This window comes from Notamacropus eugenii, chromosome 1, assembly GCF_028372415.1.
Source record: "Notamacropus eugenii isolate mMacEug1 chromosome 1, mMacEug1.pri_v2, whole genome shotgun sequence".
In the NCBI taxonomy this organism is placed as follows: domain Eukaryota; kingdom Metazoa; phylum Chordata; class Mammalia; order Diprotodontia; family Macropodidae; genus Notamacropus; species Notamacropus eugenii.
Window position 1 is genome coordinate 390,387,540 of NC_092872.1, and position 23,735 is coordinate 390,411,274.

A 23,735-nucleotide genomic window follows, 5' to 3' on the forward strand; every position below is an offset into this window, starting at 1 on the left:
GTTTGCCTCAGTTTCCTCATCTGTAAAATGAGGAATATAATAGCATCTACCTCATAGAGTCATTATGAAGATTAAACGAAATAATAATAGTAAAGCACTTGGCACAGTAATACTATATAATGGTTAGTGACTCTGATTGTTAGCTATTATGAATATAATTTTTTTCATAGGTAATGAGTTCCCTGTTACTGGAGGTCTGCAAAAGACATTAGATGCCTACATATGAGGATGCTATAGAAGCTAAGGGTTGAATCATATAATTTCTCCAACCATAGTCTTTTCCACCTATGCGATTATGTGATTTTATGTTTGGATTACATTTTCACTGAAGCTAGGAATTGTTTCATTTTTGTCTTTGTATTCTTAGCACCAAGAATGGTGCTTGACATAAGTGCTTAATGCTTATTGATGGATTGATTGTTGCTGGATGACTGCATAGAAATTGTTAGAATCATCTTGACTTTGATTGGGGTAGGATCACGATCATTAAGACTCTTGCCTTCATGGGTGCTTCTTAATGTCACCCGAATATGCAATGCCTGAATATATAGCTCCGCTGTTGATGCATTATAATTACAGATGTAATCAAAAAGTGAAGTTTGATTTTTAACTAAATGACACCTTTAATCACTCCTTCCTGAGCCATGACTCCAATTAAAAGAATCTTCAGAAAATCATGCCTAATAGCATCATTTATGAGAATACTAAACAAGGTCTTTTATTCTAGCATCATCCACCTTTGATCCTTTTTGCCTTGAGGGGTATGCCCTTACTATGATATTCTAAAGCATTAACTTCTGCAAGGAGAATGTCAAAGGGTCAGTCAGTAATCAATGACCAGCATGTTTTCTTCTTTGATGTATTACCAGATGCTAAGCTCATAAGATCATAGAGTATAATGTCATAGATAGGCTGAAAAGGTCCTTAAAGATCATCTCACCCAATCCCCTCATTTTACACTTGAGGAAACTGAGACCTGGGAAGTTTAGAAATGTTAAAATCATACAAGTAGAAAGGAGCAGAACTCACATATTATATTGTATTTCAGTGGGTCAAAATATCTATGATTTGGGTGATGTTCCTTTCACCAAAATAGAACAACCTCTAAATGATATTTTAAAGGTAAGTTCATGAGTTGTTAAGGTTAAAAAAACAAAACAAAACATTGGGCACTTGGCCTTTGGAGACTGAGGCTCCGCACATCACTTTCCATCTGACTGTACTTCTTTGGACTTGTTATCCCTCCTCTTTCCCACCTTCAGCTTCCTTTTGTGTTGTCTCTTCCCGTTAGATTGTAAGTGCCCTGGGGGCTAAGACTTTCTTTCTTTTTGTACTTGTATTCCTTGCATTTAGCACAGTGTCTGGCACTTAGTAGGTGGTTAATAAATACTTATTGACAGGCTTAGCAAGGTTAGACCTTGAAAGACCAAGATAGGGTCTTTTTCTGAGTCAGCGCTGAAATCTTCTTTCAGTTTGTTAGGCCCTGTCGGAGTTCAGGCTCTGCTACTGTAGTCTGAGGATCCATGAGTACTGCTATCCCTCACATCACATTGTCACCTCAGGGTAGGATTTTATTGGAGGAAGAAGTTATCCAGTTCTAAAAGGAAATTGATCCCTTGGCACTTGATAATAGTATCTTTCTCAGTCAATCAGGAAGCAGTAATTGAGGACCTTATATATTCAGCACTGTTCTAGGTACTCTGTATGGGTAGGAGAAGTAGTGTGAGGAAGGTAGGGAATGAATACAAAATCTTTGTCTTTGAGGAGTTTAATCGGGGAAACAAGTCATGGGGGCAAAATAGTGACCAAGACCAAAGTATCTGCAACTGCCTTGAAGTGAAAAACATTTAGTAAGTGCCTACTATGTGTAAGGTACTGATGAGATACAGAAGACAAAAATGAAACAGCTCTTTGCTCTCACACCTTCCACATGTGTAAGATCACAGATTTGCATTAGACAGGACCTTATAAACCATAGGATAAATAAATATTCAGCAAATTAAACAGATTTATTAAGTGCCTACTATGTACAGATTTGTTTTGTCCTTTGTTTTTGAAGATGAGGACCATGACTTCAGCAAAATGATGACATGCCTTGCAGTTGACTTGGATGTGAGTGAGGGAGGGCTGTGCAAGGTTAACAGCCTCACTTTCTCCTCCTGAACCATCTAGGTCCAGTGGCCTGATATTCATCAGGATGACTGGAGATGGCCCAGGATGCAATGGGAGACCCTGGTCCTTTTAGGTTAGGGCCTTTTCAGGTACTCACTTAGAGTGAGGTAATGACCATTCAGTGAATAGGCCTCTTTAAGAAGTAGTTAAGGGATGCCCCTTTAATTAGAAAAACCATCCCTTCTGGTATCTTTCCTCCAGTCCACTGTCCAGACACACCTGTTGGCCTTAATCTTCACCTGCGTCTCTAAATTTTCATCAGGTCTTGCTCTCTTTGGCCTTCCTCGTTGTCATCCTCCCTGGAGTCCTTGAATGCCCCTTGTCATCCCCTCAAAGCTCTACTTTTGCAGTTTGCTGGCTAGTGGAGTGCCTCTTGTCTTCTCCCTTGACATTTAACTCCCATTCCCATTTCGTCTGAGTTCACCTAGAATTGCTGAATGCTCTCAGAACTAGAAACAAGAAGCGTTTATCTTGGTATCCAGCTGCCTCTGGCTGGTGATTGAGCCTCTCAGTCTAGATTCTCAATTCATTAGTGACCTACCATCCTCCAGACACAATGATGAAAAAAAAACCTTCTGTGAAGCTGGCTTAACAGTCCCTGACCTATGACAATCCCCTGATCTCACCCCTTGGAAGCTTCATAATTTTTGTTCTAGGAAGCATAATTTTCTCCTACCAGATACAGAAGCTTGTCAGAAGTAACCTTAGCTCAAGGTAAAATGGGGAAGAATAATTCAGAATTCACAGTCAGTACTGTCCTTTACCTTAAGAGTGATAACCTCAAACAAATACACCTATCTGCATCATTCTAGGATGGTGACAACAAGTACATGAAGCTAGATAGCTTGAACAAAGTAAACGAGTCTTATTCTAAAATGGGACTGTAATTAGAGAGCTGAATGGCTCTGATAAAATTAAAATCCTCAATGGAAAAAGGACTAAATTTGGACACAAAGGACCTGGGTTCATGTTCTGTCTTCATTTACTTATTTGTATTATCTTAGGCAAGAACCTTAATTGTGCTGGGTCTAAAATTTTCTTAGCATTAAAATGAGGTAGTATGACTTGATGATATTTCAAGTCCCTTTTTACACTAGATGTCTGATGTTACAATCCTATAAACTCACATTTTTATCCATGTTCTGATTAAGGGAAAAAAGTTAGACATCTCTTAGTAGTAAAGTGCTAGTAAATATTTAACAATTAGATTTCTGGAAAATATATACATATATAATATATATACTAATATTCATAGATATATGAATATAGATATATAATATCTATAATCTATAATATAGAATATACAATAGATATATGAATATAATATTCATAGATATATGAATATACACATATGTATATAGAAACACATGTATGTATATATATATGCATGTATATATGTATACATACACATATACACAAAGGAATATATTAAGCCCCGATTTATATTTACTGGTTTCCAAAATGTTAGAATTGACTCCAACATATCATTTTGTGTTCAGTGTGTGTGTGTGTGTGTGTGTGTGTGTGTGTGTGTGTGTGTGTGTGTGATGTTTGTATGTGTGTCATGTTTGAGGAATATCTAAAAATTTAATTTTATTGGAACTTAGAGTGAATGAAGAACATAATTTGAAATGTCTGGAAAAGTAAATTGCAAACCAAATTGTGGGGGGGCCTTGAATGCCAGGCTAAGGAGCTTCTTTTAGAAACAATAGAGTACTACTGTAGGTTTTTAAGTACGAGAGTAACATAGTTAGATTTGTTCCTTAGCATGATTATTTCACGAGCTATGGAAAGGACGCTGACCAATTGCTATCTCATTAGATGACTAAATAATGGGCTGCACAAGTAAGAAGTTGCAGTGCTGCGATTTGAGCCTAAGACCTCTAGTTCCAAATTCATTGAAGATACAATCTTTCTTATTTTTAAAGAAAAAAATAAAAGGACCTGAGTGGGGACAAAAAATAAAAAATGTGGAGATAAATAAGAGGATAAAATGAATATCAAAAGCAAAACCATAATTAAAAACACCTTGATTCCTTTGATTTTTGTTGTTGTTTAGTCATCTGACTCCATTTGGGGTTTTCTTGGCAAAGATATTGGAGTGTTTTGCTTTTTCCTTCTCCAGCTCATTTTACAGATGAGGAACTAAGGCAAACAAGGTTAAGTGACTTGCCCAGGGTAACATAGCTAATAAGTGTCTGAGGCCAGATTTGAACCCAGGAAGATGACTCTGGACCCAGCTCTACCCACTGCATCACCAATTGCCTGCTTTGAGTTCTAGTTCTAGTTTAATGAGTTATAACTTACATCTTCATATCTGCACACACCATGATCATGGGTTTCCTGGGAGTGCTCTGCCTGAGAAGTGGGCATTCAAAGATAGCTGTGAATTCCCCTCATCATGTCCCCACTGGTCATTGACAGTGAAAGATGGGGTACCAATACTTATTAATGTTTTATAATTAATCTTCATTTATATTGCAAAAGTTTATACTAGAGAGTCTTGGCTCAGAAATCTGTCATTAAGCCTTAGGGAGAGACTCCTGAGGGTAACTATTCTATTGAGGGTACCTAGAATGGCTTACATCTGCTTATCTAGGATGTCCCAGATGCCCTCCTCATCAACAACAAATGGAAAATGGCTTGTTTTTGAAAGTTTACCAGTTGCTATGGTATTTACTTTACTAGGCAGAAAGCTGAGATGAAATGTCAGCGATTTTCAGTCATGCAAGCCTGCTGACTGATACTACCTGAAGGATAACTATAAGACTTCGCTATTTCTCATTACTTCTGTACATTCCTGCTTCTTCCCTCCTATCAACTGGTGGTCAATAAGAGTTTGTCAACTTTAGTCAGTTAGGATCCTTGTCTTATATTTGACCCCCCCCCCCAGTGTATGACCATGTTAGTGAATTAACAAAGGGAGAATCCTCTGATTGGAAGTCTGAGGAGATCTGTAATTCTGCTGAAGCTCATTTATACTGATTGGCTTTACTATTTTGGTCTTCCTCTGGGGTCTCTGAGCAGCACTGTCCTTGGAAAAAAGTCCCAGACTTGGCATCAGAAGATCTGGGTTTGCATCCTGGCTCTGCCATGCCTACCTCTGTAATCTTTGACAAGATACTTCACCACTGAGTCTCAACTTCCCGAAAATGGAGACATTTCAATTCAATGATAACTTTTGCTTCTGTTTGGTGGGGAGCTAGCAATGTGCTACACTCTGCAAGGACCTACCCCAAAGGATTGTGTTGAGCAAAGCTCTTGAAAAGCTATCATTTTTATTGCACTTTACTGCATAAATGATTAGTAACTAGGCATAGATCTTATAACAAAATTAAGATATTAGCTTTAAGCTAATGGAATGATTGGTAGAGAATTTCAGATATCATTGATCAGGTAAGAAAAATTTCAGTGGGGAGATGCTGGCTTTCCTGTCACTGAAAGAGGGCTTAGAGAACCATGAAATGTTAGAGACCATCTAGTTCAACCCCCTTCCTTTTACAGATCAAGAAGGCAAGGCTCAGATAATTAAAATGACTTGCCCAGGGTCCCATGGTTAGTTTATCAGTGACAGAGCTGAGTCTCCAAGTCAGATCACCTTAGCAGCCTGATTTGTAAGGCTGGTCCTGTAAAGAGAAGATTTAATCAATCAACAAGAATTTATTATTTGCCTACTAAGTGCTAGAATTGTGATGGGCACGAAGACACAAAGATCAAAAAATGAAACAGTTCCTGCTCTTAAGGCCCTGTTGGAGGAAACAACATGTACATATATAAGTGTAGACCAAATATATGTGAAAGAAGTGCAAAGTAATTTTTTAGGGGGAAAAGGCACTAACAGTTGGGGTGGTCAGAAAAGATCTCATATAGGAGGGGGCCTCTGAGATGAAAGAAGCTGAGATCCTAAGAGGCAGAGACAAAGGGGAAGGATGCTTCTGACATCTATACAGGAAAATGATATGACCCACTTTTGGCTACAAAATCTCATCATTTTAATGATTTATCTAGTCCATGAGCAGACATAGAATAAAAAGTAAAACTGAAAAACCAATAACTGAGGATGTTTGATAGAGTATACCCAATAATTCCACTGCAGCATAGCTAAGGTGGGCATGTGGGTGTAGCTTATCACAAACAATAGAATACAAAAGAGACACAGTGTAAGGGATGTCACAAAGTGATATATATTTGAAAAATAAGGTGGATGGGTCACATTTCAAGGGTAAAGGATGACAAATAGATAACCCATACTAATGAGGTCAGATTAATTTGATAAAGACCTCCAGAATGTTGGATAAATCCTCTGTGGTGAACCATTGGGAAGACCTGGACATGTCTCACACAGGTTAAGAAGTGATGTATTCAATGAATACTTTTATCAATAAGATCACAGATCAATGGGCTTATTGGAATTTATACATCTTATTTGTAATGAAGGGGATAAGAATGAAATGACTAACTATTCTCCATAAATTATCTATTCACTTCCCAAATAGCTTACCAATACCCAAATCACTTATCTCCATGTTCCGTATTTTCTTTTCCTGTTGCAAAGATCAAAATAAATTGTGAGCTGTCCAAAGGCAGGGAGTAAGAGGAGAGATAAAATGTTTAAATTATCCATGGTCAGGTTAATTCAGTTAATAGTTTTTAGGAGTTACTTGTACTTTCTCTATTTTTCTCTAAGAATTGACTTGAAGAGCATTTACTATGTGAAACTGGTCTCCTGGTACTTTTAACCAAGATTTACTCAGCTGGAAGATGCTTTTCCATTAATTGTGATAAGCATATACTGTCTAATTCTGAATCTCTGTAAGGTTTTAAATAAAGAATGGGTAATCACTTGTCAGTGATATTGCAAAGGACATCCTTGCTTCAAGTATGGTTAAAAAATACAAGAACTTGGAGATGCCTTTCAGATTTGAAATTGTGAGGTCCAAATATTGCTAGTTTAGCCTGATTGGTGGTGGTTAGAAGGCAGTATTTTGGAGTCTTGCATCTTCTACTGCAAATATTCCATTTTTCCTGAGATTCTGTGATATTTCTACCTTGTTCTACATATTCCTCTCCCCCAGCCTCCCCACCAGCCCAATGAAATTCAACAAATATTCATTAAATGCTTACTAAGCACTGGAAACTCTACTAGGTTCCAGGAGTTCAAAGACAAAAAAAATTACAGTTCTTTCCACTGATTAACTTACATCTTTATGTAATAAGACATACAAGTAAGTAATTGCATTAAATATACAAAATAAATGCACTATAATTTATGTTTTTGAGGAGGAGAAGGAATATGGGAAAGGTCTTTTATAGGAGGTGGCTTTTGGGCTGAGACCTGAAGGAAGCTAAGGATTCTGAGAGACAGAGGTTTAGAGGGAGGGTACTCCAAAAGTGGGGGACAGAGGCAGGAGTTAGAATGTTATGCATATAGTAAACAGATAAGCCACACATAAAGTAAACTAGTTTGGCTACAACTTTGAGTTGTTAAAGGGAACTCATTTAAGACCATTCTGGAAAGATAAGTTGAAGTCAGAATATAAAGGGCTCTAAATGCCAAACACAGGAATTTGTACTGAATCTTTTTTGGCAGAGAAGGAAGTTCTGTGCTTTGGGATTATTGATTTTGCAGGTTTGAAAATTTCCTTAGAAGAAAAATAGGTTGTAGTCTAGATGATAGACCATGATGTAATATGATGATGATGAATGTTTTAATGGGTAGCACTTTATCTTTGTAAAAAAAGATATTTTAATAAATAACCAAATGCCATAACCTTGTTCATTTTTTAAAATAACCAATATCATCATTGTAATCACAACCTGGAAATACTGTAGCTAGTTATCCTCATATCCCATTTTTCTTGACCCAATTATTGGAATAGATCACTATGTGGGACCATGTTCCCCTGGTGCTGAAGAAGCCGGGTTAGCCTGCTACCTGCCTCAGGGCTCACCCTCAGCTGGAACAGTCACAGAGCCCACCTGCTGTTGGAGGTAGGCTGGCCAGAAATGCTGATGCAGCATATTGCATGAACAGGTGGCCCCAGCAGCCATTGGGAAACCTCCAGAAAAGGCATTCAAAAACAACAGGGTGGGCTTAAAGGAACCTGAAAGATGTAGTTTTAGTGTATTGGATTCATTCAGAACAGGAACTGAAGAGGAGACCCTGAGAGGTCAAAGGTTTGAGCTGAATCCTGATTGCTTTAGAGGGAGATAGTTTTATTCAGACCTGAGACGATGAGATGCCATTCAGATGGGCAATTTCCACAAAGTGGGTTGTATATTTCCTACATTATTAGACCCCTAAGGAGGCCAGACTTCCTCCTGAATCCTCAACCCTGCCTTTAATAATTTCAATTACAAGTTCAAATTCAGGCTATTTTTACAACTCATTAAGTAAAAAGCCCAGTGACTCTCTAGGTCAGGGATGCTTAACTTGGTGTGTATGAACTTAGCTTAAAAAGTATTTTGATACCTATATGTGAATTTAATTGATTTCCTTTGAAATCCTATGTATTTTATTTTATGCATCTAAAGACATTTTTTCCTAATCCATGGTTGATAGGCTCCACTTATATACGCCAAAGATTAAAAACTGATGATCTATGAAGTAATTGGTGATCATGGATACTTCCCAATTGAATGAAGCTTGCCTATTTGGCTTTTTGATTATATCCCTGTTTTTATATATCTCTCTATCTGACTGTCAGTCTCTCTCTCTCTCTCTCTCACATATCAGGTCATCTCACAATTGCCTTTCTTCTATCCATTTATTTTAATGCCAATTGGAGCTAAAGAGAAGAAAAACTAATAAATTTGCTTCTAGAATAAACTGAGGAAATTCCCTTCAATTCTGCAAGTACTTTTGTGTACCTACTATTTTCCAGGCAGTGTGTGGGGAAAGACTGATGTAAGTACTTATGGGAAATTTATTTTAGGAACCTACATCTTTTCCCAGGATGTCGTGGGTATTTTTTTTTTAACTGCCTATTGTTTGGGAATCAGGTTCTGATTTAGGAGACACACTGATGAACTACCAAACAAACCAAGCATCCATATGCTTTGGTGTGGGTCAAAGACTCAGGATAACACTTCCATTTCTGATCCATAGCTAAAGAAATTGTGTGCCTGACTTTGAGCAAGACACTGATTCTCTTGATGTGGCAGCTGCCTTTTTTTTTTGTGAAACAGGGATAATGATACCTTCCCTATTTATCTCATAAGGTTTTTATGAGGAGAAAAAGGAGAGTCGTGAGTGAGGTACAGTAAGAAGGAGGCCAATGTCACTGGATCACCATATACAAAGCAGAGCTTTTGAAAGTCTCACTTTATCAGCTGACTGCATGACCTGGGATCTCATTCTGTCCCTGAAGATTAAATCAGATGGGTGACATAAGCAGTCTGTGTCTCAGTGACCATATGGCAAATGGGTGAGAATTAAACTTTCCCGTCTTCCTTCACAGTGTTCTTGCGAAGACTAAATGATTTGATAGATGTAAACATGATTTGAAAAGTTCAAAGTGCAATCCAAATTTAAATGAACTATTATTCTCACTTTTGCTCCGGAGATACAGACAAAGATGACTCCAGCTCCCAGTCTTTTGATTCTAGGCTTGAATTTGTGAACATTTGCCTTGTTTTGCTCAGACTCAGGTCCACCATTTTACTTTTCCTCAGTCTCCATGCCATGATGCCATGCATGTACATGCCCCTTCTGTCTTCTTTCTAACTCTATAAAATCAACATTATTACTTCTGGAATAGACATGCCAATCATTTGCCTTTTATTTCCAGTTACCCATTCCTTCTTTCTTCCCTGTTCAAAGTACTCTGCCTTAGCCATCACTCCACTATGTGTTTTCTTTCTCTGTTAGAATATATACTCAGTGGGCAAGGGTCATATATTTATGTCCCTGTTAGTATAGTACCTGCCACATAGGAAACAGTTAATAAACGCATTCATTCAATTATTTTTAACAGATCTAAATTAATTTGGCTAATTGATAAGTAGCTCATTGAAGATTCAGAAAAGTAATATAATCATGTAGAAATTGTGTGTGGTTTGTCCTTTGTTCTCAAAGAGGTCTATGACATCAGAAAGATGATGACATGACTTGCAATTAAATTGGATTTAAGTGAGGCAGAGCTATGCAAAGTCACCAACCTTACTTTCTCCTCCAGAGTCATTTGGGTCCAGTGTCCAGATATAGATCAGGAGACTGGAGATGGCCCAGGATGCAGTGAGAGACCTTGACCTTCTTAGCTAAGGTCTAGTTCTTACTTTGAATGAGGCAACACCCATTCAGTAAATAGGCCTATTTAAGAACTGAGTCAAGTGATGGCTCTTTTAATTAAAAAAAAAAAAAATCAAACTGAAAGGGGAAGACCCTCAGGCTTGCTGGCCAAAAGAGAAACAAATAGTTTCTGAGCCAGGAGAGTCTAAAAAATAGACATTAAGTGGAGCTGGAACAGGGACCTACTGTTGTCAAATCAGCCCTTCCTCACTGAAATCCAATGCAATTGCAAGTCATGTCATTGTTTTTCTTATGGTATCATCCTCTTCAAAGACTAAGGATAAATCACAACCTGTGAGTACTCTGAGTTGTCCCAATGGGCCCCAGCTGGCCAATTCCAGTTGGGCAACTCAAAAATTAATGACCCCTATAGTGGTAGGTAGGTGGTGCAGTGGATAGAGCACTGACTTGGGGGTCAGGAAGAACCAAATTCAAATCCAGCCTCAGACATTTACTGGCTGTGTGACCCTGGAAAAGTCACTTAGCCCCAATTGCATCCAAAAAAAAAAAAAAAAGAAAAGAAATAAATAGCCCCTCATTTGAAAAGTCTTGGGGAAGGGAAAAAAGGAAATACATACATACATACATACATACATACATACATATATATATATAAAACTTGTTTTTCAAATGTATTTTTATTGCTTTCTTTTGTTTTCACCACAATACATATATTTTCCAATTTGTACCTTCTTTCTTATAACACATTAAAAAAAACAAAACCAACAGTTTAGCAAGACTAACCAAAACATTGAAAAAGTCAGATGTTATCCATGGTGATATGTAGCCATAATCCCTTGTCTCTGGAAAGAGTGGTTGCATTCTTATTTCTTCTCTGGGTGGCCAACCTTGGTCATTATAATAATACAGCATCCAGTATTGATAGTTACTTTCAGTTATTGATAGTTGATATTTCTTTCCTCATTCTCCTTATTTCATTTTGTATCAGTTTATATGTTTTCCCATACTTTTCTGCATTCATCATATTTATCATTTCTTACTATATAGTAATATTTCATTATATTTATATAGCACGGTTAATTGAACCATTCCCCAAATGATGGATGCCTACTTCATTTCTAGTTCTTTGATACTACCAGAAGTGTTATTATAAATTTTTTGTTGTATGTTGGACCTTCCTTTCTGTCTTTGACCTCCATGAGGTATATGAATAGCAATGGATTCTCTGGGTTAAAAGGTGTGACTATTTTATTTGTATTCTTTGCATAATTCCAAATAAAAGCATCAGTTCTTGTCATAAAGAAAAGTCAGAGTATTCCAGGAAGAAAGATAGAATCTCTAAGCCTGAGCAAATTGTTTTAGAGATACCTGCTTTTTTAACATCTAGATAAACTGGTATAAATAAATGAAAATATTTTTTTGAGGAGATCTCCATATATAAGACAGATCTTTACTGTTGTAAAACATGTTTGCAAATTTCTTTATCTTAAAATGAATTTTATATGTAATAATTTTTGCCAATTAGGAGTCCAAATTTCTCTAATGTCCTTGCAGGGGGTGAAAAATCTCTCAGTGCCACCATTCATTCAGTCCATTAAGTCAAATTTGTTTCTAGACTCAGAGCATCAGAAGACTACTGCTGCTAATGTACTTATGTGTTAAATCCATTCCTTCTTGAAATTATGCTTGGAATAATAAGGCTATAACGTTAATTCTTATGGAAATAGAATGTCTGGTGCCTATCCTTCTAGTATAGATAAAAAAGGCTTAATGATTTCAGAGGCTTTAAATATAAAACTTATTTCTGAGGAAAGTAAGAGGAAAATATAAGTAGGAAAGCTTCCCTTAAAATGCATTTGCAAACAATAATTATTCTCTTACATTTTGATTGGTTCAGCAAAGAAAGTTTCTTATTGGTCCAACTTTTCAGAAGGTTTGTCACGGTGTGTTTTTGTTATTTAGAAACTGGAAAATTTTATTGTCTACTGATGGGAGAATCCTATTGATCTGCTCTAATTTATAGGTTTAGAATGATCAGTTGTTGTTATTCAGTCATTTTTAATCATGTCTAACTCTTCGTGACCCCATTGGGGTTTTGTTGGCAGAGGTACTGGAGTGTTTTTCCATTTCCTTCTCCAGCTCATTTTACAGATGAGACAACTGAGGCAAACAGAGTTAAGTGAACTGCCCAGGGTCACACAGCTAGGAAGTATCTGAGGACAGATTTGAACTCATGAAGATGGTTATTTCTGATTCTCTTCTAGTGTGCTATCCATTATACAGTCTAGAGTTCAAATCTCAGTTATATTCCCTAAAACCTGTGTGACCTTGGGCAAGTTTCTTTACTGCTCTGGTGTCAGTTTTCACCTCTCTAAAAATAAAAAGGAACTGGTCTAGATGACCTCTAACTTCTCACCTGTAAATCCTGTGATTCTATGAGCTTTCCCAGTTATACAAGGCAAATAGAGGAAGGCACAGAGAATGGGCAGGCTGTGATGGCAAATCCTGTGGGGACCATCATCCACATTGGACCTTCCCCCATCTCCTTACCTTCCAAGAATAGCCTGCTCAGTTCTGTTCTTTCCTGTGAAGGTGACTGACTCCTATTTGAAGAAGGAGAACATCTTATCCCTCTTAAAAGATACACTAGAAATAAGATACTGGAATTAGCAAGCAAACTAGCAAACCTAAATAGATCTTTTAAGATAAATTCCCCTCCTCCCCAAATTTGGGGTTCACATGTCCTGGGAAAGTGAAGAAATACAGCCTTTAAAATCCCAATTTTCCCTGGGCTTCTTCTGCCTGCCCCAGTTAAACAGCAACTGATTTCAGAGAAGGCATACAGTTAGTGACTCCTTTCTATTGTCATTGTATAACCTAGAATCCTAGTTATCAGAGGTGGTGTGGACTTTAGAGACCAAGTAGCACCTCACCGCCATTTATAGGGGAGGATACTGAAGCCAAGATCAGTAGAGCAGGGTCTAGAACCCAGGTTCATTTTTCAGTAATTTTTCATTGATCAAAAATGCCCTCCCACATCTAAGAAATACAAAATTTTAGTGGCAAAAATGTACTCTCTGACTTCCAATTCTTAAGTTAACTTATTTCTACCAACACTATCAGTTACTAAAGTAGCTGAATATTGAATTTGTGGAGATGTTAGATTTGAAACAGCTCTCACATACCATGTGTGTGCATGCATGTGCATGTGTACACACACATAAACACACACACATTTCATCTGATTTCTTGTAGCAATGAGGACACTCTTGTCATAGTCTGAGAAATGCTGGGTAAACTCCAGATCTGAGTCATACTTGGGTTTGTTTCAAAAAAAAAAAAAAAAGAAAGAGGCCATAAGAAATCTTTTACCTTATCAAAATAAAATTCCATAATTGTGTCACTGTTGGTATCATTTTTCACCATTCCACTTTTATTGAGTACACAATTTTCTTACTCTAAGAGGAGCCCTGAGTGTTTATAACTCTATGAATGATGAAATGAAAATAATTTTCAGAGTACCCTTTATTTGACTCTTTGCTGCTTTTTCTATCAGTCATCCCTGTTTGATCTGGGTCATTCCAAATACTTACGTCATGCATCATCCTTGATCCACAGAGCTGTGTTTATTGGCACAGTTATTTTTGAATATGCCATTTATCCTTACTAGGTTTTAAATTCTATGAAGATGGGGGCTGTTTCTTCCCAAAGCTTTGCCTATCACCTAATACAACACTATCGATGCTGTAGGTACTTAATAAATATTTGTTGAATTAGATTTTAGATATATGTACATTTATAAACCTGGACAATTTTGATTGAATTCAATTTTTTTTATAAAAAAAGCATATTTTGTAAAAATAACCATTTGATAGCACAGTAGAAAGTGTGATGCATTTCAAATCAGAAGACCTGGGTTACAATTCTCACTTTGTCACTATTTACTTATATCACCTTGGTCAAGCCATTTAGTTTCTTTGGAACTCAAGCTCCTCATCTGTAAAATCAAGTTGTTAGGTTAGATAGAAATAAGTAAGGATTCTTCCAGCTCTAAATTTGTGATGCTATTGTTATCTTTGTCTAGGTTATGCCATGTGATCATGCTGAACCTTTCCCTTTAAGCATTTACCTAGAAAAAGTCTTTGTACGCTATTTCCTCTATGTGTAGGAAAATTAGTTGACTGCCTAGACTGCCTAGGGTTGAGGCTTCCCTATTCCAACACTAACTGACTTCAACACCTGAAGTTTCCACAGTGTTGAGAGAGTTCTTTGGGTTAACCTGGTAGTATGTTCTCTGGAAGGTTCTAGTTAAATATGTGAACCCAGAAATAACACACTGACATATGCAAATGTTTTAGCTGACAACATAATTTATCACAGGGAGAACAAAAAGTTTTGTTGTAGCAAGGGTTTCAGAGAAGCTCCAAGATGGGCTGGCCTCAAACGAGGCTCCATAGCAGAGATTATTGGGTTATCAAGGGGAAACTTACAAAGAATTGGTGCCAAGAACAAACTTTTACCATTTCCTAAGAGAGCCTAAGCTTTTTTCTGCTTTGAGTAGTATGTCCTCATGGATTCTCAACTATCCCAGGACATGGTTGATTGTCTTACAGCCTTGATAATTTCCCTTCAAACTCTATTGACATGTCCTATACATCAAGTATTTGATATTACAATTTTTTGTAATATTCTTTAAATAGCTGCACATTTTAGCCAACATTTAAGTTCTTAATATGTAAAAAATCTAATGTGAAGTTCTAAGGATGCAAATATGAAAGAGGATACTGAAGAGCTTACAATCTAGTAAGAGAGATTAGTCGTGTAGGCAGGTGACTGTAATACAAATTAGGTGGGATATGTGCAAAGGAGAGAATCAAATGGGTATGAGAAAGAAAAATACAAGGTGATTTCTGTTTGAGTAGCTTCATAGAAAGCTCCACTGAGAAGATTGCACATAATTGTACCTTGAGAGAAGGGAAGGATTTCGATGCCTGGAGATGGGATGGATGGAGAAGGCAAGAATATAGTTTATTCCAGGAATGAGGGATGGTTTGACCAGGGGAAGGAACTTGAGAGTTCACAATTAAAGTAGAGGACAATGGGTAGGCCAATTTGCGTGGCATGTAAAGTATGTAAAGTGAGTATTATAGGGTAAGTCTGGTAAAATAGGGTGGCAGCAGATTGTAAATGGTCTCAAATACCAGACCAAAGAATTTGTACTTCATTTAATTAACAGTGGGGAGTCACTGAATGATTCTGAAGGGAGAGATGAGATCAAGTGGTACATTGGTAAAGTTATGCAGATAGCATTGTGAAAGGATAGATTAAAGAGGGTAGATATTAGAAGGCAAGAAAAATCAGATAATAGGCTTTTACAGAATTCTAGGAGAGGAGGTGCTAGTCCTGATTCTAATGTCTATCAGAGGTGATAACTCTGAGAGATGTTACTAAGGTTGAATTGAAGAGACTGATTATAAGGGGTTAACAGAAGGTTAAAAGTCAAATATAGCTTTAAGATTTTAACCTGGGTGGCTGGGGTGATACTGATACCATTGATGAAAATGGCTGAACAAATTGTGGTATATGAATGTGATGAAATACTATTGTGCTGGAAGAAATGAGAAAAAAAAATGATTTTTAAAGAGATATGGAGGGACTTGTATACGCTAATGCAGAGTTAAATGAGCAGAACCAGAACAATTTATATTTTGACATTAATGTTATAATAACATGTGACTCTGAAAGACTTAAGAACTCTAACAACAAAATGATATATTAATTCCAAAGGACTGATAAAGAAGAATGCTACACACTTGATGACAAAAAGAAAATGATAAATAGATATGTAGAATAAAAAATGCAGTTTTGTATGTGACTAAGGTAAGGTTTTGCTTTGTTTATTGTGTTTATGTCATGTGGAGTTGGGGGGGTCTATACTTCTTTTTATAGTTTTTTAGAGTATAGAGAGAGATGAGAGGAAAAAACTGGATGCTTTAAGTGTTAGATGGTTTGACTATAGCTTTTTTTTAAAAAAAATATTTGTTACAATGACTGACTTGCTTGTTAGGGAAGGAGGAGAGATATATTAAAAAAATAATAAAAAAGTAGAAGACATCAATAAAATAAGATGAAAATAAAAATAATTAGTATTAAAAAGTAAATAAAGGCACTAAGAAGAGAGAATTAGGAATTTCTGGGACACCATGACCTGATATCATTATTCAATCCCTCCTCTGGTTTCCAAATTTGGAATTTGGGTGGCATGTGCCTAGTATGGTTATTCTCCTTTCTCTTTCCACTGGGTAGGTCATACTTTCATGTCATTGATGGGGTACAAGCCCAAGCCAAGACCTTTTCCCCTTGGATAGGGAGGACTTTTGTCACATTTGTCTGAAGGGCCCTGGAAAGTCTGGCCTTGGGAAGGGGGCTCCTTGGATTCCCCTTCCTTTTCTCCCAGGTCTGATACTCCCTATCTTCTATTTTGGCATTCTTTTAATATTCCTCCCTTTGATCTTGTTACCAGGCACTCCCATCAGGATCCTCCCTGGGTTTGATCTATGGAGACCAACCCTGGGACCCCAGATTACCTGGTGACATGTGGATGCTTCCCTCAGTCTTTTTCTGTATTTAAGTTCCATCTTGCCTCCATGAAGGCTCTCAGTTTCAATCCAGCTCAGACTCTGTCTAGCTGAGATTCTATCTGACCCGCTTGTCAATATGAGCATTACAAACGATTAGGCTCCTAAAGAGTCAACCCAAGGTGGTGAATCTTTAATAAACTTTGTTTTTCTTTGGCTTTAAGAAGGCTTGTGTCAAATTCATGTGAGCAGGATCTGGCGTTTCAGTATTTTGGGGTCCCCAGCACCCCTCAGACCTCAACATCATGACCCTCAATCCCTCTTCACTCCCTCCCTGTCTGCATTTCTCTGTATGTGTGGAGGGAAAACATTGACAACAACACAGCCCCTTCCTAGACAGCAAGGGTGACTAACTTCCCTTCCTTTACCTAGGCAAAAGGTTCTTGGCAAATCCAGAAAAAGTGTTAATCAATAAGTATCATGCTCTCTCAATTCACTGCACAGTCCCTAAACTTGTTTTTCTCTGGCATACTCCCAGGGTGAAATGAATGTTCCATTCACTTTTCTCACCTTGCCTAATGCAAAGTTACTGTCTCCCTGCATAATAAGGGTCCTTAGGGTCTACAGATCCTCAACGTTTCTATGGATAGATTTCAAAGGGTCTGTTAACTTGTTTAGTTGTGGATTTTCCCTTTTGTTTATCTTTTTGTTAGACTTACTCAAAACTCATCAAGGAATATTGAAGTCTCCTGTCGCTATTTGTGTTACAGCCTATGTCTTCCTGAAGCTCTACGTTTCCTTTGTGAATTTGGACACTGAGGCTTTTGAAATGTATGTTTATTAATGATATTGATTGTTGTCTAGGGCTCCTTTTAGCATAATATAGTTTCCTTATTTATCCCTTTTTATTATTGAAGGTTTGTTTTGCTTTGCCTAAGGTCCATGAACTTGTATGGGAGAAAATTGTTATAATTTTCACTAATTTCTGACTGAAATTTAACATTTCTTTAGATTATTTAAAAGCATTATTCTGAGAAGAGGCCCATAGGCTTCATTAGACTGCCAAAGGAGTCTATGACACCAAAAAAAAAGGTTAATAAACTATGGTCTATTATAATTGCCCCTCACAAATCGTTCGTTGCACAACCAGGAGCAGTCGGGATCCAAGTGATTTTATCGAGCTTTCGAATCCAAACTACTTAAGCGGATGTTATTAAGGGCATTTTAAAGAACCAAAGTAAACTTTGCTTTATTTTTAAATTTAAAGAAATTCAAATTCTCAACTCAACAAATACCAAAAATTTAAGCATTTTTAGATATATATAAATGAGAAGATGATTAAACATGACGCTGAATCTCTAATATGCATAATTTGCTTTTCTTTCAAAGTAAAAGTTCAACCTGTAGCTTTTAAAGCTGTCCTGCTTGTTTCTAATTTTTTTTTTCTGTCTCTAATCTCTTTTATGTATTTGAAAATTGTTTCATTGTGCTCTTTTCTTTATAGGTCAAGGCAGGGGGCTAGAGAATGCAGCTGGAAGTTGGAGTTGGCAGACTGCATTCTCCAGAGTTCAAAGTCAACAACTAGTTGCTGGTTCCATTGACAATCTTATCAGGTTGCTGAATGCTGAACTGGAGGTGACTACAGTGCTCAGGGCACTTGCCTTTAATACCTCTTAGTGGTTTATCTCTAGACCTGACATCCGTCACTCTACCCAGCCACAAAGTCACTCTCCCTCTTCATTCTCCCAAACTGAAGTCACCCTGCCTACTCCAGCTGTCTCAAAGATACTTAGTCATGTAACATCTCCTGTGCGTGGAGTTACCACAGTAGCAGAAATGGTGACCTTTGTTGGCAGCATTGATGGCCTTACTCTTATGCCTTTTCTCTAGCATTTCCCTTTCTAAATGCCCTGTATCTTTGCACATTTCCAGTGGTTCTCCAGAGTATCTCCTGTTAGTCTGGCCCTGCATTACATAATTATCTATTCTAATTTCCCAATTATGCTATAAATTCCATGAGGCTAGATACTATAGCTTAAAGAAATTCAGCATCTCCCTTAGTACTTAGCATAGTGTTCTACATACAATATATCCTTAATAAATAACTGTTGAAAGAGAGACAAATGATTTAATTAGTCATTGACTGTGGTAAAGACACTTGTCCTCATAATTAAATGTAGCTTTTCTCCTAAAGTTGGACAAACTTTTACATCCTGTCCCAAAGGCAGAAGTAATTTGAATCTTCTTTCATCTGCTTCCAGATGTAAGGCCCCCAGTAAATATAAATTTCTTAAGGACAATGGCAGTTTTTCATTTCTTTCTTTGTGTCCTCAGGGTCGTACACACAGTAGGTACTTAATAAACCCTTGTTGAATGGAATCCAGCCAAACCATAATGTAGTCTGAGTTTTCTTTTCTTATTTTTTTTTTCATGGAGTAGCTAGGATAGAGGACATTTTTCTCTTTTCTCAGTGTCTCTGCTGAGTCTTAAAAAAATTATCTGCATCCCATTTCTTCCCCTGTTTACCATGCTGCCCTCAGATCTAATATATGCCAGGAGGAAGACACACAGCTATACTCCGCCTCCTAATTGGATTAGATGATACTTTTCTGGAACTCTTTCATATTCAGGGTCAGAATGGGTAAGACCTTTCTTCTGCTCTCAGAAAATATATCCCCATGTGTTACTGGAAGATGGATAAAGGTCAAGATTCAGAGAACAAAATCAAAGCTGTGTATGGGAGAACTTCCATTTGCTGATTTGTGAATTTTATGTTTTTCCAGACTGTCTTAGTGAAGATGGTTTTCTTTCAGAACTGAAACTTCCAAAAGAATGTCACCAATGGTTACCATAGTCTTGTGCTTAGACCTACTAAGAAGTAGAGACCTGCAAAGTATACTTAATTCAAATACACATGTAGTTCTTGCCTGTTAATGCAGCGTAGTAAACATTTATTAAGCCACTATGCTCTGCATGTTAGAGATATAAAGCATGGATAAGCTGCTTTTCTCATATAATCTAGTATCCTTTGTGTCTTCTGGCCTTAGTTTTTGGTGTTTTTGTCTGCTAAATAAATTAAGTCTCATAGTCTATGAAGGGAGAAAGAATTAAACTGCCAGGGAAGTCAAAGAAAGCTTCTAAGGAGCAAGAGCAAGGACAAATGAGGTGGATAGGTTTAATTAGATTTGGATCTGTTGGTCATGGAGCCAAGATGGAAGAGTAAGGCAAAAACTTGCCTGAGCTCTGCCAAATTCACTTCTGAACAGCTATAAAATAACACCTGAAAATGAGTTCTGGGGAGGCAGAACAAAGGGTAATATCATAAACAAATTAAGGGAGAATGGATAAATTTACCTGTCAGATCTTTGGATAAGGGAAGAATTTAGGGCTGACCAAAAGACAGAGAGCATTATGAAATGTAAAATAAGTAATTTCAATTATATTAAATTTAAAAAAGTTTTTGCAGAAACAAAACCAATGCAACTAAAATTATAAGGAAAGCAAAAAAGTGGGAAAACAATTTTTTTTACAGCAAACATCCCTGATAAAAGTCTCATTTCTCAAATATATAGGGAACTATGTCAAATTTATAAAAATTCAAATCATTTCTCAACTGATAAATGGTCAAGGGATATGAACAGGCAGTTTTCAGACAAAGAAATCAAAGCTATCTATAATTGTATGAAAAATGTTCTACATCACTTTTGATTAGAGAAATGCAAGTAAAGATAATTCTCAGCTACCACCTCACACTTGTCAGATTGGCTAATATGACAGAAAACAAGAATGAACAATATTGGAGGGGATATGGGGAAATTGAGACAGTAATGCCTTGTTGGTGGAGTTGTGAACTCATTCAAACATTATGTAAAGCAATTTGGAACTATACTAAAGGGCTATAAAACCATGCATACCCTTGGCACTACTACGTCTCTCCAAAGAGATAAAAAATAAAAAGGAAAAAGGTCCTATATGTACAAAAATATTTAAACAGCTCTTTTCTGGTGGCAAAGAACTGGAAATTGAGGGAATGCTTATTAATTCAGTAATGGCTGAACAAGTTATAGTATATGATTGAAATGGAATTCTATTGTATTATGAGAAATGATGACCAAGAAACTCCTTAAAAAACTGGAAAAACTCATATGAACTGATTCAGGGCAAAGTGAGTGGAACCTGGGGGACATTGCGCACATTGTGCACAGTAACAGCAGTATTGTATAATGAATAACTGTGAACAGTTTAGCCATTCTCAGCAATACAATGATCTAAGATAATCCCAAAAATCTTACGATGAAAAATACTCTCCACCTCCAAAGAAAGAACTGATGGAATCTGAAGACCAAAGCATACTGTCTCTCTCTTTGTTTCTTTCCTTGTTTCTTTGTTTCTTTCCTTGTTTCTTTCCTTGTTTCTGTCTTTCTTTCTTTCTTTCTGTCTTTCTTTCTTTCTTTCTTTCTTTCTTTCTTTCTTTCTTTCTTTCTTTCTTTCTTCCTTCCTTCCTTCCTTTCTTTCTTTTTCTTTCTTTCCTTCTTTCTTTCTTTCTTTCTGTCTGTCTGTCTTTCTGTCTGTCTGTCTTTCTGTCTTTCTTTCTTTCTCTATTAGTTCAAGTTTTCTTCCATAATATGGAAATCTTTTACATGTATAATCTACATCAGATTACTTACTGTCTGAGGGAGGAGAGGACTAAGATGATTTGGAACTAAATTTTTAAAAGAATGTTAAATATTGTTTTTACATTTAATTGGGGAAAAATAAAATATTATTTTAAAAAGATTTGTTGTCTTGAAAATTGTTAATTTGCTGTAATAACCAGTAGCAACCAAAGAGCTACCAAAAGACCATTCTATTTAATTTAAACAAGCATTTATTAAGAACTTACTGTATGTAGGACACTCTGCCAGGAATACAAAGAGAAAAATGGAATAATCTAAATCCTTTAGGAGTTTATATTCTAAGGTGGGGGGGGTAGGTAGGAGGATTATAATGTATACAGAAATGGAAACATATATCTATCTATATGTCATCTATCTATGAAATATAAAATCATTCTGGGCAGAGAACATTAATAATTGAGGGAAATCAGGAAAGACCTTTTGAAGGAGATTGCACTTGAAATAATCCTAGAGGACTATTAAGCTTATTTTAAGAACATATAGAGGGCAAGGCTGGTTTTGCAGTAATCTGTGGAGAATGTGTTATGTTTGCATTTTTGACTGTTCTTCACACCTGCTTATAAAATGCAAACTGATCTTAGCTCTAGATGAGAAAGTGAAGGATCTAAAGAAATATATCTCTTCTCTCTAGGCTGTTAGGAAAAAATAAATGTTGAAAGGGGAGAAGCAAAGAAGAAAATAAGAAAAGAAAGAAGGAAAAGAAAAATAAAGAAAATACGAGAGAAAGAAAGATAAGAAAATATATAGAAAAAAACTTGAGAACAGACTAGCATCCTGGGATTTGTAATTCAGGGAGAGAAATATTCCACTTTAGCCTGAGAATGATTTGTAACCCTATTGATCTTTGAGCTGAAGATTAATTGAGTCATGTGTTGGAGCTTCTGAAGGAACTTGCAGTCTGTAAGAGAGTGACTGAAATGATGAAGTTTGGAAACAGTCATGCAATGGCAGGGTGAGGTTCCTCAGCTCCATTAGATTCAATAATTGGAGCCAGACAGAATCAATGGTACAGGGACAATAGGTAAAAGAAGGGAGCAAAAGTCAAGCAGAGAATGGAAGGATTGAGGCTGGTCATTGGTCTCTAAAGGAGTATCAGACCACAAGACTTGAACCAAAATCCCTGTTTGTATCCAACTCTTTAAGACCAGGGAATTTACAACAAAAGGTTCATTCTTTCCTCTACATCCCCTTCCTGCATGTATCATATGCATATATACATGCACACATCATATGTGCATATTATAGATGTTATACGGAACTCAAATTTTGTCTTCATAGTAAAGATTCCAGGAACTAGTTAGAGATGAACATAAATTTAAATTAGAGAAGAAAACCAAATCTCTACCTAAATGATAGGAATTTTCCCAATTGGTAGCTCTGAGTTATTGTGATTATACTTCTATCATTTTGTTTAATATAAATTCAATAAAGCAGCAGGGAGAGGGGAACATATGTACCAATTATGTCATCTATAGGACAAAATCCTGTTAGTTTTATAACAAGTTGTGGCTGATTATTTTTTTCAGGGACAAAAGGAATGAGAAGGTGGTTATAAGCATCAATTAAACAACTGTAGTATTTGCAGTGACACCCATTTTATAGAGGTAAAGAGGCAGAAGGGAATTATTACTTGTGTTAAGAGGCTTAATGATGGGAGATTATATCAGGAAAGAAAAGAAAGAAAAGTCATTAAACATTAGATGTGGAGCTTTAGAGGAAGTAGCTTTTTGTGGTACCATCAAGCAAGCAACTATGTGTTAATGGTCAGAAGAAAATAAAAAGTGGTGAGGGTTGATGGCTTTGAAGTCCTAAGGCAGTTATTGGTTGATCTAACATAAAGAAAAGAGATTTGATGTCTTTCTGAGAATATATCTGTGTAGGAAAATGAAAGAAATCAGATGAGATTTTGAAAGCACTCTCTATTATGATTTGTGTGGGAATGAATTATATCACCAGAAAACAATATGATACAGTTGAAAGAATGTTTATTTGGAATCTGAAGTCTTGGGTTCAAATCCTAGCTCTCGCTGTGTGACAATAGAGAAGTTGTTGAACCTT